The sequence below is a fragment of the Mesocricetus auratus genome, unplaced genomic scaffold (assembly GCF_017639785.1).
Source record: "Mesocricetus auratus isolate SY011 unplaced genomic scaffold, BCM_Maur_2.0 Super-Scaffold_100003, whole genome shotgun sequence".
In the NCBI taxonomy this organism is placed as follows: Eukaryota; Metazoa; Chordata; class Mammalia; order Rodentia; family Cricetidae; genus Mesocricetus; species Mesocricetus auratus.
Genome location: NW_024429188.1, coordinates 119,101,482 through 119,119,350, shown reverse-complemented (window position 1 = coordinate 119,119,350; position 17,869 = coordinate 119,101,482). Strand labels below are relative to the sequence as shown.

General features: G+C 42.5%; 1 pseudogene; it reads left to right on the top strand.

Moving 5' to 3' along the window:
* The first annotated feature begins 770 nt into the window (after positions 1-770).
* On the top strand, positions 771-9,597 carry LOC101833487 (annotated as a pseudogene).
* Positions 9,598-17,869: the final 8,272 nt, after the last annotated feature.

Here is a 17,869-nt window from a genome sequence, read left to right as displayed (position 1 = left end):
AGCAACAAACTTGTTGTGGAGTTTGCCTTCCATGTGACAAAACTGGCCTATCGAACAAAGAACTGGCCTTTAAGCATACTGACAGTAAGCATACTGTCCAAACTGGACAAGCAGGTTACAAAGGAAAATGACTGATAAACTTACCAAGAGACAGGATGGTCCTTCAGGGTTCCTGCTTTACAGAAGAAAGCAACTGACAAACCTTGACAGTACAAGACAGAACAGATCTTCACATTTCCAACTTCATTAAAAAGTCTGCCAGACACTTTGTCCCATGGGAAGAAGATGGATGCCCAATGTTACAGATGAACTTTGGTTGAATGTCCAGGAAGCGAGATGTCTCTGTCAATCCTAGAGTTTATATATTATCCTTCTAGGGTCTTTGATGGAGTTGAAGACAGATAGTTATGGTTACAGTTTACCATAGTTATGATAAAAGATAAGTTACAGATAAAACTTTAATCTCACAAAGATAGGACAGAATGTTGTCTTTAAATTTTGCCAAATGCTAATGGACTAAATATTATGAACAATAGTTCTTGCTTAATAGCTGTTTTGTTATATATAATTTTGCTATGTTAATGTTAAAACCCTCCTTTTTATCTAGACAGAAAAGAGGAGATGATGGGGAATGTCCATCTGAATGCTGTGAATAAATGTTACTCTTTTTGGTTGATGAATAAAGCTGTTTCAGGCAAAGGACAGGCAGGATGTAGCCAGGTGGGAAATCCAAACAGGTATAGAGAAAGGTAGCAGGAGGTGTCTTAGAGATGCCGTGCAACTGGGAAGGTAGGATGCCCGGGCATTCTCTGGTAAGTCAAGACCATGTAGAGATACCCAGATTAATAGAAATTGGTTAATAATTAATAGAAAGCTAGCCAATAAAAAGCCTGAGCCATCAGCCAAACAGTTTATAATTAATATAAGCCTCTGTGTGTTTATTTGGGACTAAACAGCTGTGGGACAAGGTTGGACAGAAAATACCACCAATAGGATACCTTCCCAATAGTTTTAAGAATATTTCAAATAATGCTGCTGCCTGAACCCATGTTGATGTCCATGACCATGCTGCTACAGAGGACCATGTTGGGGTCTATGGTTCTGCTGAGGCTATGGGGTCATATTTAAGTCTGTAGCCCATGTTACTGAAGGGACCAGCCCCCTGCTTTAGCAGCCATGACAGGCTGCAGAAAAGACATGAAGGTCTCTGACTCAGCATATTTCACAAAGGGACTCCAGGACAGACCAAACCATCTCCCTTAGCCTCCAGGATACTTAGTTCCTGGAAGCTGTGTATACCAAGCCACCTGCAAGAAACAAAACCTCAGAAACCACAGAATGTTCCCAGCAACAGCCAATGAGAATAACTGGCAAACAAGTATTCCCTTGATTGTCACCAATCGACCTGTACCTCTCCCAACACCTCTCACCACCCACTAATATAACCCTGTGGTTTGTGCTTTTAATTACCACAGCAGTAGACTAGGAAGGCACATCCTCTGGTGGCTGCTGAATCAGCTAACTAGACGAGGTCCCTATCACAGTGGGACTGAACAATAAATCTTGCTTTTGCAGTTCGGTGAGTCTATCTCCTTGGTGGTCTTTGGGGGGTCTTTGAGACTTGGGCATAACAGTTACCACTAAGGATCAGGTGAATATCCATGGTCTGTGCTGCTGTCTTAGGTCATGTTGATGTACTTAGCTTGTGCTGTGGCAGAGGGCCATGTTAGCATACATGGTCTATACTGCCACTGGAGACCATGCTGATATCCAGGGCATGTGCTGATGCCAGAGCCTATGAGTTTATCTATGGTTCATGCTGTATTGATGACTGCAAACTCACAATTGAGAAAGTGGGACATGGAAGGCTTCTGTGACAACCCCCACCTGTGCCCCATCCCTATCCTACTCCCACCCTATCCCCACAAATTGGGTTTTATTCTTTGGGGGAGGTCAAAAGTTTGGAGTGTGGACTTAGGAGGCGGGGAGGTGGATGAAATGGGGTGCCATGATGTAAAATTCCTGAATAATCAATACAAATATTATAAATCCTTAAAATAACCCCCCCAAAAAAGAATATTTAAGATCTGTGGAGCCAGCAGTATCCCAAGTTTCGCCTCCCAGGTACATTTCCCACATGATGTTTTGCAAAGCTGATTTAATACTAATCCTTACTCTTACTTCCCTCTCATTCCTAATCTTAGAAAAGAAAAGCCTACTGCATATCATGTTATCATTTTAAATTTATTTACAAATAGTTTCTAAAGTTTTTTATTTATTTATTTTTATTATACGAGACAGGATGTCTCTGTATTGTTTCTAAAGTTTAAGTGACCAGATTTGTTAACTGCTTACTATGACATTTGCCTAGTGGGCATATCCAGCATCTGAGCTTGCTCCTGCAGTTAATATTCTATTATTAATATTCCAGGAGTAATATGCATGTTACAAAATGTATCCTGAGCTCCTGGACTGAGGATACAACTTACAAATGCACTTACCTTGACTCTATCACAACCTAGCTCCACTTACACATTGCAAATACTTTAATTGACCTAATACAGGAGAAAACGAATCTAACAGAATTATCTGAGATGTATAAATTTTACAAGTATAAAAGAGCAATGAAAACCAAGGCAACATAATGCCTACAAAAATCACTAATTCCACATTAGCAGCCTCCGCTGAAGAAATGTAAGAAATGCGGTTGGGCTTTCAAGAAATGACAATATCCTCTTTGGGATCCCCTGGCTTGAGCACAGCAGTCAGGTTGACTCCCCCCAGATGGACAACCAAGCGACCAGGAGCCTGCAGAGACAGCTGGTCCACTTCTGCCCGCACTCAGGGCAGAGGGCAAAGGAAAGACATCAGAGGCCAGAGAATATTGGATTTGCTTATACCCACCAAAAGGGAACCCTGGTTGCCTACACATAAGAGAGGAAGAGGCTCATTTCTACACCCACTGGAAGAAGTGATGGGGAAGAGGCAATATAAGAACACACTCAGCAACAGAAAATCAAATATGACACCACCAGAGTCTAGAGATTCTACACCAGTAAGACCTGAACACCCCAATGCAGATGAAGCAGAAGGGAATGACCTTTAAAACAGCTTCATGAAAATGATAGAGGCCCTCAAAGAGGATGTGAGAAAATCCCTTAAAGAAATGGAAGAAAAAAACTAACCAAAAATGCAAGAAATAGAAGAAAAAACAAACCAAAAAATCCAACAAATGCAAGAAAGGGAGGAAAACACAAAGCAAAAATTACAACAAACAATTCAAACAGTGCAAGGGTTTAAAGCTGACATGGAGACAAAAAAAACAGTCTGAAGGAATGCTGAAAATAGAAAATCTGGGGAAACGATCAGGTACAACAGATGCAAGCATAACCAATAGAATACAAGAGATGGAAGAGAGAATCTCAGGTGTTGAAGACACACTAGGAGAAATAGATTCATCGACGGAAGCAAATCTTAAGTCCAAAAAATCCCTAACACAAAATATCAAGGAAATATGGGACACCTTGAAAAGACCAAAGCCAAGAATAATAGGTATAGAAGAAAGTGAAGAAATCCAACTCAAAGGTACAGAAAACATATTCAACAAAATCATAGAAGAAAACGTTCCCAACCTAAAGAAAGACATACCAATGTAGGTACAAGAAGCTTACAGAACACCAAGTAGAGTGGATCGCAAAAAGTCCCCTTGCCACATAATAATCAAGACCCCAAATATACAGAATAAAGAAAGAATACTTAGAGCAGCTAAGGAAATAAGGTCAAATAACATATAAAGGCAAACCTATCAGAATCACACCTGACATCTCCATGGAAAATCTGAAAGCCAGAAGGTCCTGGATAGATATTCTACCAACACTAAGAGACCAAGGATGCCAGCCCAGACTACTATACCCAGCAAAGCTTTCAATCATTATATATGGAGAAAACAAGATATTCCATGACAAAACCAGATTTAAGCAATACGTAGCCACTAACCCAGCCCTACAGAAAGTTCTGGAAGGAAAACTCAACTCCAAGGAAGTTAACTACAACCAGAAAAACATAGAAAATAGATACTCCCATTTTACAAACACCCAAAAGAGAAAAGGGGTGGAAATCCACATACAATTCCACCAAGAACTACCATTCCAAATCAAACGAGAACTAACAATCAAAGGTAATTAATATCCCTCAATATTAATGGTCTTAACTTGCCCATAAAAAGGCACAGGCTGTCACAATGGATTTGAAGACAGAACCCATCCCATCCTTCTGCTGCATACAAGAAACATACCTCAACCTCAAAGACAGACATTACCTCGGAGTAAAGGGTTGGGAAAAGAATTTCCAATCAAATGGTCCCAAGAAACAAGCAGGGGTAGCAATCTTAATATCTAGCAAACTAGACTTTAAACTGAAATCAATCAAAAGAGATGAAGGAGGTCATTTCATATTCATCACAGGAAAAATCCACCAAGATGAAGTCTTGATTCTGAACATCTATGCCCCAAATACAAAGGCATCCACATTCTTAAAAGAAACATTACTAAAGCTCAAACCACACATAAAACCTCACACACTTGTAGTGGGAGACTTCAACAGCCCACTCTCACCACTAGACAGGACTAAAAGACAGAAACTTAACAAAGAAACAAAGAACTAATAGAAGTTATGACCAATTAGGTTTGACAGACATCTAAAGAACATTCCATCCAAACACAAAAGAATATACGTTCTTCTCAGTGCCACATGGAACCTTCTCAAAAATTGACCACATACTTGGCAACATAGCAAACCTCAACAGGTAAAATAATTTTAATAACTCCATGTATCTTATCAGACCACCATGCTTTAAAATTAGAGTTTAACAAAGCAACATCCAAGATTAATCCACAAACCTATGAACAGCTGATTTTCGACAAAGAAGCTAAAATTATACAATGGAAAAAAGATAGCATCTTCAACAAATGGTGCTGGCATAGCTGGATATTGGCGTGTAGAAGACTGCAGATAGATCCATGCCTGTTGCCATGCACAAAACTTAAATCCAAATGGATAAAAGACCTCAACATAAATCCAACCACACTGAACCTGTTAGAAGAGAAACTGGGAGTTACCCTTGAACAAATTGGTACAGTAGACTGCTTCCTGAACATAACACCAGTAGCACAAACACTGAGATGGACAATTAATAAATGGGACTTCCTGAAATTGAGTAGCTTCTGTAAGGCAAAGGACACAGTCAGCAAGACACAAAGGCAGCCAACAGAATGGGAAAAGATATTCACTAACCCCACATCTGACAGAGGGCTGATCTCCAAAATTTACAAAGAAATCAAGAAGCTAATCTGTAAAACACCAACAGACACAATTAAAAAGTGGGGGACTGAACTAAATAGAGAATTCTCAGTAGAGGAGTTTAAAATGGCTGAGACACACTTGAGAAAGTGCTCAACATCATTATCCATTAGGGAAATGCAAATCAAAACAACCCTGAGATATCATCTTACTCCTGTCAGAATGGCTGAAATCAAAAACACCAATGACAGCTTATGCTGGAGAGGATGTGGAGAAAGGGGAACACTCCTCCACTGCTGGTGGGAGTGCAAACTTGTACAGCCACTTTGGAAATCAGTATGGAGATTCCTCAGGAAAATGGGAATCAGTCTACAAGACCCAGCAATTCCACTCTTAGGCATATAGCCAAAAGATGCCCATTCATACAACAAGGATTTCTGTCCCACTATGTTCATAGCAGCATTATCTGTAATAGCTAGATCCTGGAAGCAACCTTGAAGCCCCACAACTGAAGAGTGGATAGAGAAAATGTGGTACATTTACACAATGGCGTACTATTCAGCGGAAAAAAAAACAATGGAATCTTGAAAGTTGCAGGCAAATGGATGGCGCTAGAGGAAACCATCCTGAGTGAGGTAACCCAGTCACAAAAAGACAAACATGGTATGTACTCACTCATATATGGATTTTAGATATGGATCAGGGGAGAGTGTCAGCCTACAATCACAGGGCCAGTGAGTCTGGGAAACAGGGAGTTTCCCAAGAGAGATGCATTATATCCCAGAGAAGTGGAAAGAGGCGAGATCTCCTGAGCAGATTGGGAACACGGGGGGGGGGGGGGATCAGGAAAAAGACAGGGGGATAAGAGGAGGGGAGAAGAAGGCATAGGGGAGCAGGAAGGTTGAGTCGAGGTAAGAATAGAGGAGACCAGGATGAGAGAGATACCATAATAGATTGAGTCATTATAGGCTTGAGGAGAGAGCTGACACCAGTGAGATTTCAAGAGATCTACAAGGATAACACCAACTGGAAAACTAAGTAACCGTGGAAAGACTACATTAATTTCCCTCCTTGATGGTAAGGTTGATGACTACCTTATATGCCATCCTAGAACCTTCATCCAGTGACTGATGGAAGCAGAGACAGATACCCACAAATAAACACTGCACTGACCCCTGGAACCCAGCGACAGAGATGGAGGAGTGATGAGCAAAGGGGTCAAGACCATGATGGTGAAACCCACAAAGACAGCTGACTGGACAAGGGGGAGCTCTTGAACCCCAGACTGATGCCTGAGAGGCCAACAGGGGACTGATCCAAACTCCATGAATATAGTGCCAGTGAGGAGGCCACAGAAATCACTGGGGCCTTGGGTAGTAGATCCGTGTTTAACAAGGTTTATGAATGATCTTTGGGAGCCCATTCCAAATAGAGGGATGCTCTCTCAGCCTGGACACATGGGGAAGGGCCTAGGCCCTGCCCTGGATGAAATGACATACTTTGGAGATCCCCCCAAGGAGGCCCTCACCCTCCCTGGGGAAAGATGTGGGGATTGGGCTGGGGGTGGTGGTGAGGGTGCGGCTGGGATAGAGAAGGGGGGAGCTGGGATTGCCATTTGAAGCATGCATGTTTCTAATTTAAATTTAAAAAGGAATGACCATATAATATAAAGTATTTCGGGCAAGGCAAAATGTTTTATTTGGTAGAAGGATATGTAATCATGCTAAATCAAGCAAGCAATAGGGGATCTTGCTGGGTTTTTGTTCCTAATGCAAAGGGTGTTTCTCATTTTGAGTATTCAGAGCTCAGCCTCACATTCTCACACAACTAGCTAATATGTAGTGCTGCAGTTTCTAGAGAGAAATGAAACTTGAGTGCATACTTTGATTTCAAGAAGTGCTGACCATAAAGGAATGTGAATTTCTGCCAGGTGACTTCTTTATTTTATTTAAGTAGAACTTTTTCTTATTTAACCCTTTAAGAGAAACATCTGTATTTTGTTCTCATTTCCCACAAGAGTGAATTAGATAAAATTACAAATATTTTAAATGATTACAAATGTGCTCAAAAAGATCAAAGGAGATATAAATTCCTGAACAAATCCCAAGAGAATTCAGATAGCTGAATGAAAAAATATATAAAAGAATAATTCAAGGAGGCAATAGAAATACTGAAGTAAAACCAACCTGAAATTCTAGAAATTAAAAACTCTAAGTCAAATAAAAAGCTCTTATGGAAAGTCTCACCAATAGAATGAATGAAAGAATGAATGAATGAATGAGCTGGAAAATAGAATGAAAGAATTGGAATATTACAACAAAGACAAAGATAAGTTAATAAGAAGGTATGAGAGGGATTTTCAAAATATTTGGGTCACTATAAAAAAAACAAAATCTGGGCTGGAAAGATGGCTCAGTGGTTAAGAGCACTGACTGCTCTTCTAGGGGTCCTGAGTTCAATTCCAACAACCACATGGTGGCTCACAACCATCTGTAATGAGATCTGGTGCCCTCTTCTGGCCTGCAGGGTTACATGCAGACAGCAAATTTTGTGCATAATAAATAAATCTAAAAAGAAACCCCACAAGGTCAGTCCCTGCAGTGGCCACCGCTGTCTGCCCTCAGCCAGCAGCTCGGCGCCACCTCGGGCTGGCGTCTGTGGCGAGCTCGACGAGGCGGCTGACTCAATGGCGGCGGCTAGAGGCCCGGAGCTCCTTGGGGTTGGGCCGCGGTGGCGTCTCCATGGGGCTAGCCAGCAGCATCTGTGTGCTGTGAGGACACTTCCACTGCTCCAAGGAGACAGTTCTGGAGTTCTTGGATAGCGTACCTTGGGAGGAGCAGGCAATAATTGAATCCCATCTCTAGGGTTTTTTTGTTGTTGTTGTTGTTCTGTTTTTTGTTTGTTTGTTTTTGTTTTTTGTAGACAAACCGAGAGCCATAAACAGCTTCAATAAGGAAGAGCTTGACTGCCATATCCTCGATGAAGGCTTTACTGCCAAGGACATTCTGAGCCAAAAAATTAATGAAGTCTATTCCTCTGATGACAAGGATGCTTTTTTTATGTCGCAGACCTTGGAGACATTCTGAAGAAACACCTAAGATAGCTAAAAGCTCTCCCCTGGGTCACTCACTTTTATGCAGCAGAGCCATAGTGAACACCCTAGCCGCCATTGAGACAGGTTTTAACTGGGCAAGCAAAACTGAAATACAGTTGGTTCAGGGGCTTGGGGTGCCTCCTGAGAGAATCGTCTATGCAAATCCTTGTAAACAAGTGTCTCAGATCAAGTATGTCGCCAGTAGTGGAGTCCAGAGATGACATTTGACAGTGAGGTTGAGTTGATGAAGGTCGCCAGAGCACATCCAAAGGCCAAGTTGGTTTTGTGGATTGCCACTGACGATTCCAAAGCAGTTTGTCGCCTCAATGTTAAGTTTGGTGCCACACTCAGAACCACCAGGCTTCTCTTGGAACAGGCAAAAGAGCTAAATATCGATGTCATCAGTGTCAGCTTCCACGTGGGTAGTGGATGTAGTGATCCTGAGACCTTCTTCCAGGCCCTGAGGGATGCCCGCTGTGTCTTTGACATGGGGACAGAAGTTGGTTTCAGCATGTATCTGCTTGATATTGGTGGTGGTTTTCCTGGATCTGAGGAATACAGAGCTTAAATTTGAAGAGATCACCAGTGTTATCAATCCAGCTCTGGACAAGTACTTCCCGTCAGACTCTGGAGTGAGAGTTATAGCTGAGCCAGGCAGATACTATGTCGCCTCAGCTTTCACACTGGCAGTCAACATCATTGCCAAAAAAATCAGGGAAGGAGCAGATGGGCTCTGATGATGAAGATGAGTCCAGTGAGCAAACCTTCGTGTATTGCCTGGATGACGGAGTGTATGAGTCATTTAACTGCATTCTTTATGATCATGCCCATGTGAAGCCCCTGCTGCCGAAGAGACCCAAGCCAGATGAGAAGTATTACCCATCCAGCATCTGGGGACCAACGTGTGATGGCCTTGACCGGATCGTTGAGCGCTGTAACCTGCCTGAAATACATGTGGGTGATTGGATGCTCTTTGAAAACATGGGTGCATACACTGTTGCTGCTGTGTCTACTTTCAACGGGTTCCAGAGGCCTTCTGTCTACTATGTGATGTCGAGGCCAATGTGGCAGCTCATGAAGCAGATCATGGCTTCCCACCAGAAGTGGAGGAGCAGGATGCTGGCACTCTGCCCATGTCTTGTGCCCAGGAGAGTGGGATGAACCATCACTCAGCAGCCTGTGCTTCTGCTAGTATCAATATGTAGATGCTATTCTTGTAGTTCTTACCTGCAAATTTAGCTTGAATTAAGGGATTTGGGGGGACCATTTAACTTAATTACTGCTAGTTTTGGAATGTCTTTGTAATATGCAGTATGGAAGGCGAGGAGATGGGTCACACTTACCTGTGTTCCTATGGAAACTTTGAATATTTGTTTTCTATGGACTTTTATCACTTTTCAGACATGATACTAATGTGTGCCCCTCAGCTACTGAGCAAGCATTTGTAGCTTGTACATTTGGCAGAGTGGACCAAAAGCTAATGTTGTGACCCATTTTGAAAATAAACTATCTTGAAAATAAAAAATCACAAAATCTAAGAATCATGAGAAATAAAGAAGGGAAAAAGCAAATCAAAAGTTATAGAAAATACTTTTAACAAAATCATCAGAAATATTCCCAAATCAAAGGAAAGAGATGCCAATCTAGATAAAAGAGGCAGTTAGAACACCAAACAGACAAAGCCATAAAAACCCCTTCCCTTGTCCTATTGTAATTAAACTGTCTTAAGGCTTTTTTTCTGTGGTGAAGTACTTTATTAAAAGGGGCTGAGTTCTGGGCTTGGTGGCATACACCTTTAATCCTAGCACTCAAGAAACAGAGGCAGTCATAGTTCTGTGAGTTCAAAGCCAGCCTGGTCTACATAGTGAATTCCAGGATAGCTAGAACTATTTAGAAAGACCCTGTCTCAAAAGGGGGGAAGGGTGGTGCTGAGGAGTTGACAAGATGTCTCATCAGGTAAAAATGTTTGTCATGCAAGCATGATCACTTGAGTTTGAACCCTGGAAGCCACATAAAGGTGAAATGATAGGACTAACTCCATAAAGTTATCTTTTGACCTCCACACACAAGCTTCTCCAATAAACATGCACATACACATAATAAAATCTTTTTATTAAAAAATACTCTGCCAAAAGAATTGGCTGGCAAAACCAGCAGAGACAGCTGATCTGAACAGGGGAGAGCTCTTGGACCCCAGACCGACAGCGGGGAGGCCAGCATGGGACTGATCTGGACCCCACGAATGTGGGAGTCAGTGAGGAGGCCTGGGCAACCTATGGGGCCCTGAGCAGTGGATCAGTGTTTATCCCTGGAATACAAAGAGTCATCGTGTGCCCGTAGCACAAAGAGGGATGCTTTCTCAGCCTGGACTCTTAGGGTAGTGCCTGGACCCTGTCCTGAGTGAAATGACAGACTCTAGATATCCCCTATGTGGAAGAATTTGGCAATAGGGTGGGAGGCTGGGGGGATGGGGAGTGCGGGAGGAGGGGAGGGAGAGGGAACTGGGATTGACATGTAAAACAAGCTATTTAAAATCAAAATAAAAAATGATAAAAGAAAAAAAAATACTCTGCCAAAGGCAACTTAAAGGATAATAAGCTTACTTTTAGTTGCTACTCAACATAATAGTCCATCATAGAGGGTAAATCAAAGTAGCAGGAGCTTAGAGCAGTTGGTCATATGGCACCTCCAATAAGGAAACAGAGAGGAGATGCATACATACCAGTGCCTAGCTCACTGTCTCCATTTTGTAAATTTTAGGAGCCTCTACCAAGGGAATGATTCTGCCCACAATTAAGATGGGTCTTTCTACATCATTTAGTATAATCACAATAATCCTTCATAGGCATAATAGAAGCCCAGCACAATAGTAATGTGTAACTTCAGTACTCTACTTTCACCAGTTGTCAAGTGGTCTTGACAAAACATAAGTAGAGAAACATTTGAATTAAATTTCATCATAGAGAATCAAATGGAAGAAGGGGAGGAAAGACTGTAGGAGTCAGAGGGGATGGAGGATACATGGAGAACATGGCCTACTGAGTCAACTAAAGCAGGGCTCATCTTGGCTTACAGAGACTGAAATGGCAAACACAGGGCCTGCATGAATCTGCACCAGGTAGGTCCTCTGAGTACATGTTATAGCTGTTAGCTTGGTGTTTCTGTGAGACTCCTAACAGTGGGGGTGGGCGTGTCTCTGAATCTTTGCATGCTCTTGAGACTCATTTCTTCCTTTTGGGTTGCCTTGTTGAGCCTCAATAGGAGGGAAAGCTTGCTTTGTCTTGTTGAAACTTGTTTTGTCCTGTCTGGCTGTCATTTCTTGGAGACCTGTGGTTTTTTTTTCTGAAGAGGAAATGGAAGAGTGTGGATCTGAGGGACAGGGAGTGGCTAGAAGAAATAGAGGGAAGGGAAACTGTGGTTGATATGTATTGTATGAGAGAAGAATCTATTTTCAATCAAAAAAAGTTATCATACATCAAATTAGACATCTAAATAACACTATATCCAAACTGAATTCACATTTTTCTCAGTATCCCAAGGAATTTTCTCTAAAAACGTCCTAATAAATTTAGCAACACTGAAATAATTCCTTGTGTTCTCACTGAACACAATGGAATAAAACTACAAATTAACAGCAAGAAAAACTAAAGAACCTATACAAACTCACATTGTGGAATATTATTTTAAAGTGAGCTACATTTGTTTAGGCTGTGAAACATTTGTTTTAATGATGCAAAGATGTGTTTCATTCCTTTATGTTAATTTGTTTAACTCTGTGAAGCTGTGTTACTTTGCCTGTCTAAAACACCTGATGGTCTAATAAAAAGCTGAACAGTCAATAGTGAGGTAGGAGAAAGTATAGGAGGTGCTGGGAGACAGAATAAATAGAAGGAGAAATCTGAGAGGAAAGGAAGAAGGAGCAAGATAAACCAAGATGCCAGAGGAGGAAGTAGAATCCAGGAACCAGCAAGTCATGGAGTAAGAGCAGAAGTAACATTTAGAGACGTAAGAGACAGACAAAAGTCCAGAGGCAAAAGGTAGATGGGATAATTTAAGATAAGAAAATCTAGCTAGAGGCTACAATCCACCGACCCAGAAAAGCTAGGTAAAAAGGAAGACCCTAAGAGGGACATGTAAGGAGGACCCCAGGAAGGGGAAATTGTTAAGATCTCCTGAGTATACTGGGAGGGGATGGGGATGGGAACATAAGGGATTGATCGATATGGCCAAGTTGGGGGAGAGAGTGAGAGGGAGAGCAATGAAAGAGATATTGTGATAGAGCGAGCCATTATGGGATTAGGGAGAAACCTGGTTCTAGAGAAATTCCCAGGAATACACAAGGATGACCCCAGCTAAGACTCCTAGCAATAGGGGAAAGGGTGCCTAAACTGTCTTTCTCCTGTAATCAGATTAGTGACTACCCTAACTGTCATCATAGAACCTATATCCAGTAAGTGATGGAAGCAGATGCAGTGACCCACAGCCAAGCACTGGGCTGAGCTCCTGGAGTTCAGTTGAAGAGAGGGAGAAGGGATAATATGAACATGGGGGATCAAGAGCATGGTGAGAAAAACCACAGACAGCTGATCAGAGCTAGTGGGAGCTCACGACTCTGGACTGACAGCTGGGGAACCGGCATGGGACCAAACTAGGCCCTCTGAATGTGGGTGATGGTTAGGAGGTTTGACCTGTTTGGGGGGCCCTGTAGTGAGATATCCACCCGGTCCACACCTGTAGCTGGGCATGGTCACAGGTGCAGAATTAATAGGGAATTTAGGTCTGGTGTCAGGGCAGATGGCACTCTCTTGCATCAGGTTGTGTCACAGGGAGCAACCTGTGTGGATCCTTAGAGCGGGAACCTGTGGTGGCCATCTGCTTTTGTGTAAGTGACTCCTCCCCAAAATAAATTATATTTAGCCTATATTTGAGCCTAGTCCTGTGAATCATTATCCATGCTTCCACATGAGATGAGGACCTAACTTAGGTACATGAACTGGCTTTTTGGAGCCCATTCCCTATGGTGGGATACATTGCCCAGCCCGATTGTGGGATACCTCCTCAACATGGTATCTCAGACTTTGGTGACTCCCCAAGGGAAGCCTTATCACCTCTGAGGAGTAGATGGGGGTGGGATGGGGGGAGGTGGGGAGAAGGGAGAAGGGAAGGGATGGACAACTGGAGTTGGAATGTCAAAATAATAAATAAACAAATAAATGACAAGCTGGCTAGAAATAAGTCCAGCTAAGGCCAAGCATTTGTAAGTGTTGTGCCCAAGTTACAAAGATCCCCAGAGACCACCAGGAAGACAGACCCACTAAAGTGTAAAAGCAAGGTTTTAATTGTATTGATTGTTCATCCAACCATGACAGGAACCCTGTCTTGCTAGCTGTTGCAGCACCCTCCAGAGGGAATGAAGATCCCTGTCTGCTGCTAGGTTTTTGTTTTGTTTTTTCTCTTTTTTATATAATAATTTTATTTAAATTTTTATACATATTACTCTCAGTTCCCTCTCCCTCCTCTCCTCCCCAGCCCCTCCCCATTCCTCCCAAACCCCACACCCCACTCCATCCCCCCTCTGCTCCCCATTTTCAGAGTCTGTCATATCATCCTGGGCAGGGCCTAGGTCCTCCCCCATGTGTCCAGGCTGAGAGAGCATCCCTCCATGTGGAATGGGCTTCTAGAGTCTATTTGGATGCTAGGAATAAATACTAATCTACTCTCCAAGGTCCCATAGATTGCCGAGGCCTCTTCTCTGACACTAAGGTTAGGGGGGGTCTGGATCAGTCCCATGCTGGCCTCTCAGTCATCAGCCTGGTGTCCATGCACTCCCCCCTGTTCAGGTCAGCTGCCTCTGTGGGTTTCGCCAGCCAGGTCTTGAGTCCTTTGCTCAACACTCCTCTTTGCAACTGGGTTCCAGGAGTTCAGTTCAGTGTTTAGCTGTGGGTGTCTGCCTCTGCTTCCGTCAGCCACTGGATGATAAGGTAGTCATCAATCTCATTATCAAGGGAGGGCGTTTAAGGTAGCCTTAATGCCAGTTGGTGTCATTTTTGTAAATCTGTGAAGATCTCACTAGTGCCCGATCTCTCCTCCAACTTATAATGGCTCCCTCTATTATGGTATCTCTCATCCTTCTCTCCTCTATTCTTGCCCTGGCTCAACCTTCCTGCTCCCCCATGTCCTCCTCTCCCGTCCTCTTCTCCACCTCTCTTTCTCCTATCTTCATCTCCCCTCCCCTTCCCCATGCTCCAAATCCAAATAGGAGATCTCCTCCCATAATCCTTCTCCAGGTTACCCTGCATAACTCTCTTAGGGTCCTCCCCGCTTCCCAAACTCTCTGGTGGTGGGATTGTAGGCTGGAAATCCCCTGTTCCATGTCTAAAATCCATATATGAATGAAAACATACCATGTTTGTCTTTTTGTGACTGGGTTACCTCACTCAGAATGGTTTCTTCTAGTGCCATCCATTTGCCTGTAAATTTCAAGATTCCATTTTTTTCTGCTGAGTAGTACTCCATTGTGTAAATGTACCACATTTTCTCTATCCACTCTTCAGTTGTAGAGCATCTAGGTTGCATCCAGGATCTAGCTATTACATATAATGCTGCTATGAACATGGTGGAACAGACATCCTTGTTATGTGAATGGGCATCTTTTGGGTATATGCCTAAGAGTGGAATTGCTGGATCTTGTGGTAGGCTGATTTCCATTTTCCAGAAGAATCTCCATACCAATCTCCAAAGTGGCTGCACAAGTTGGCACTCCCACCAGTGTTCCCCTTTCTCCACATCCTCTACAGCATATAAAATTCCATTGGTGGTTTTGAGTTTAGTCGTTCTGACAGGAGTGAGTTGGTATCTCAGAGTTGTTTTGATTTGCATTTCCCAGATGGCTAAGGATGTTGAGCACTTTCTCAAGTGTCTCTTAGCCATTTTAGACTCCTCTATTGAGAATTATCTATGTAGTTCTGTACCCCATTTTTTAATTGGATCCATCCTTTGGTGTTTTGGAGACTTGAGTTCTTTATAAAATTTGGAGATCAGCCCTCTGTCAGATGTGGAGCTGGTGAATATCTTTTCTCATTCTGTGGGCTATTGTTTTGTCTTGCTGACTGTGTCCTTTGCCTTGCAGAAGCTTCTCATTTTCAGGAGGTCCCATTTATTAATTGTCAATCTCAGTCAGTGTCTGAGCTACTGGTGTTATGTTCAGGAAGCGATTGCCTGTACCAATCTGTACAAGAGTACTTCCCACTTTCTTTTCCAAGAGGTTCAGTGTGTCTGCATTTATGTTGAGGTCTTTGATCCATTTGGACTTAGGTTTTGTGCATGGTGATAGATATAGAAATATCTGCTGTCTTTTACATGCAGGCATCCAGTTATGCCAGCACCATTTTTTGAAGATGCTTTCTTTTTTCTGTTGAATAGTTTTAACTTCTTTGTCAAAGATCAGGTGTTCAAAGGTGTGTGGGTTGATATCAGGGTGTTCTATCCAATTCCATTGGTCTACCTGTCTGTTTTTGTGCCAATACATAGCTGTTTTCTGGACTATATCTCTATAGTAGAGCTTAAAGACAGGGATGGTGATTCCTCCTGAAGTTCCTTTATTTTACAGGGTTGTTTTGGCTATTCTGGGTCTTTTGTTTTTCCATATAAATTTGAGGATTGTCCTTTCGAGGTATCTGAAAAATTGTGCTGTTATTTTGATAGGGATTGCATTGAATCTATAGATTGCTTTTGGTAAGATTGCCATTTTTACTAGGTTGATCCTACCTATCCAATAGCATGGGAGATCTTTCCATTTTCTGGTGTCTTCTTTAATTTCTTTCTTTAAAGACTCAAAGTTCTTGTTATACAGGTCTTTCACCTGTTTGGTTAGACTTACCCCAAGATATTTTATGGTGTTTGTGGCTATTGTAAAGGGTAATGTTTCTCTGATTTCTTTCTCGGCCCTCTTATCATCTATATATAGTAGAGCTACTGATTTTTTTAGTTAATTTTGTATCCTGCCACTTTGATGAAGGTTTTTATCAGCTGTAGGAGTTCCCTGGTAGAATTCTTTGGGTCGCTTACATAGACTATCATATCGTCTGCAAATAGTGAAAGTTTGACTTCTTCCTTTCCAATTTGTATCCCTTTGATCTCCTTTTGTTTTCTTATTGCTCTATCAAGAACTTCAAGTACGGCAGCATCAGGTAAGCAGGCCAGCTTCCAGGCCTGTGTTCCAGTGCCTGCAGATCACCTGGGAACTGCACAGAGCTTCCAATCCCGACGGGAGCCAAGCACCCCAGACTCCAGGTCTTCTCTCCCACCAACAAAACCAGGAAACCAGAGGAGGCTGGGAGTCCAGGGAAGCAGCTGTTCCTGCAGCAGCATCAGGTAAACAGGCCTGCTTCCAGGCCTGTGTTCCAGTGCCTGCGGATCGCCTGGGAACTGCACAGAGCTTCCAATCCCGACAGGAGCCAAGCACCCCAGACTCCAGGTCTTCTCTCCCACCAACGAGACCAGGAAACCAGAGGAGCCAGGGAGACCAGGGGAGTAGCTGTTCCGGATCAGGTACAACAGGACCCAACATAGGGTCCAGGGGACCAGGTAGGAGGCTAAGCGCCCCAGATTCCTGTTCTTCTTCTCCACCCACGGGGCCAGAACGAGGACAAGGAATAGAAGAACCAACAGATTATTGGACTTGCTAGCACCCACCAAAAGGGAACTCTGGTCCCCAGACCAGTAAGGGGCTCTTTCTGCACCCACTAGAAGAAGAGATGGGAAAGACACAATACAAAAACACACTCAGCAACAGAAAAACAAATATGACACCGCCAGATTCTAGAGACTCCACACCAGCAAGACTCCAACATTCCAATGCGAACGAAGTAGAAGAGAACGACCTTAAAACCACTTTCATGAAAATGATAGAGGCCCTAAAAGAGGATATAGGAAAATCCCTCAAAGAAATGGAAGAAAAAACAAACCAAAAATGCAAGAAATGGAAGAAAAAACAAACCAAAAAATGCAAGAATTCGAAGAAAAAACAAACCATAAAAGGCAGGACATGGAAGAAGAAACAAAGCAAAAAATGCAAGAAATGGAAGAAAAAACAAAGCAAAAAATGCAAGAATTGGAAGAAGAAACATATCAAAAAAGGCAGGAAATAGAAGAAGAAACAAAGCAAAAAAATACAAGAAATGGAACAAAAAGCAAACCAAAAAATACAAGAAATGAAAAAAGAACAAACCAAAAAATTCATAAAAGGCAACAAATGGACGAAAAGATAAACCGAAAATTGCAAGGAGCAATGCAAACACTGCAAGGGTTGAAAACTGAAATAGAGACAATAAAAAACACAATCTGAAGAAAGGCAGAAAATAGAAAAGCTGGGCAAACAGTCAGGTACTACCGATACAAGCATTACCAACAGAATAGAAGAGATGGAAGAGAGAATCTCAAGTATTGAAGATACACTAGGAGAAATGGATTCATCAA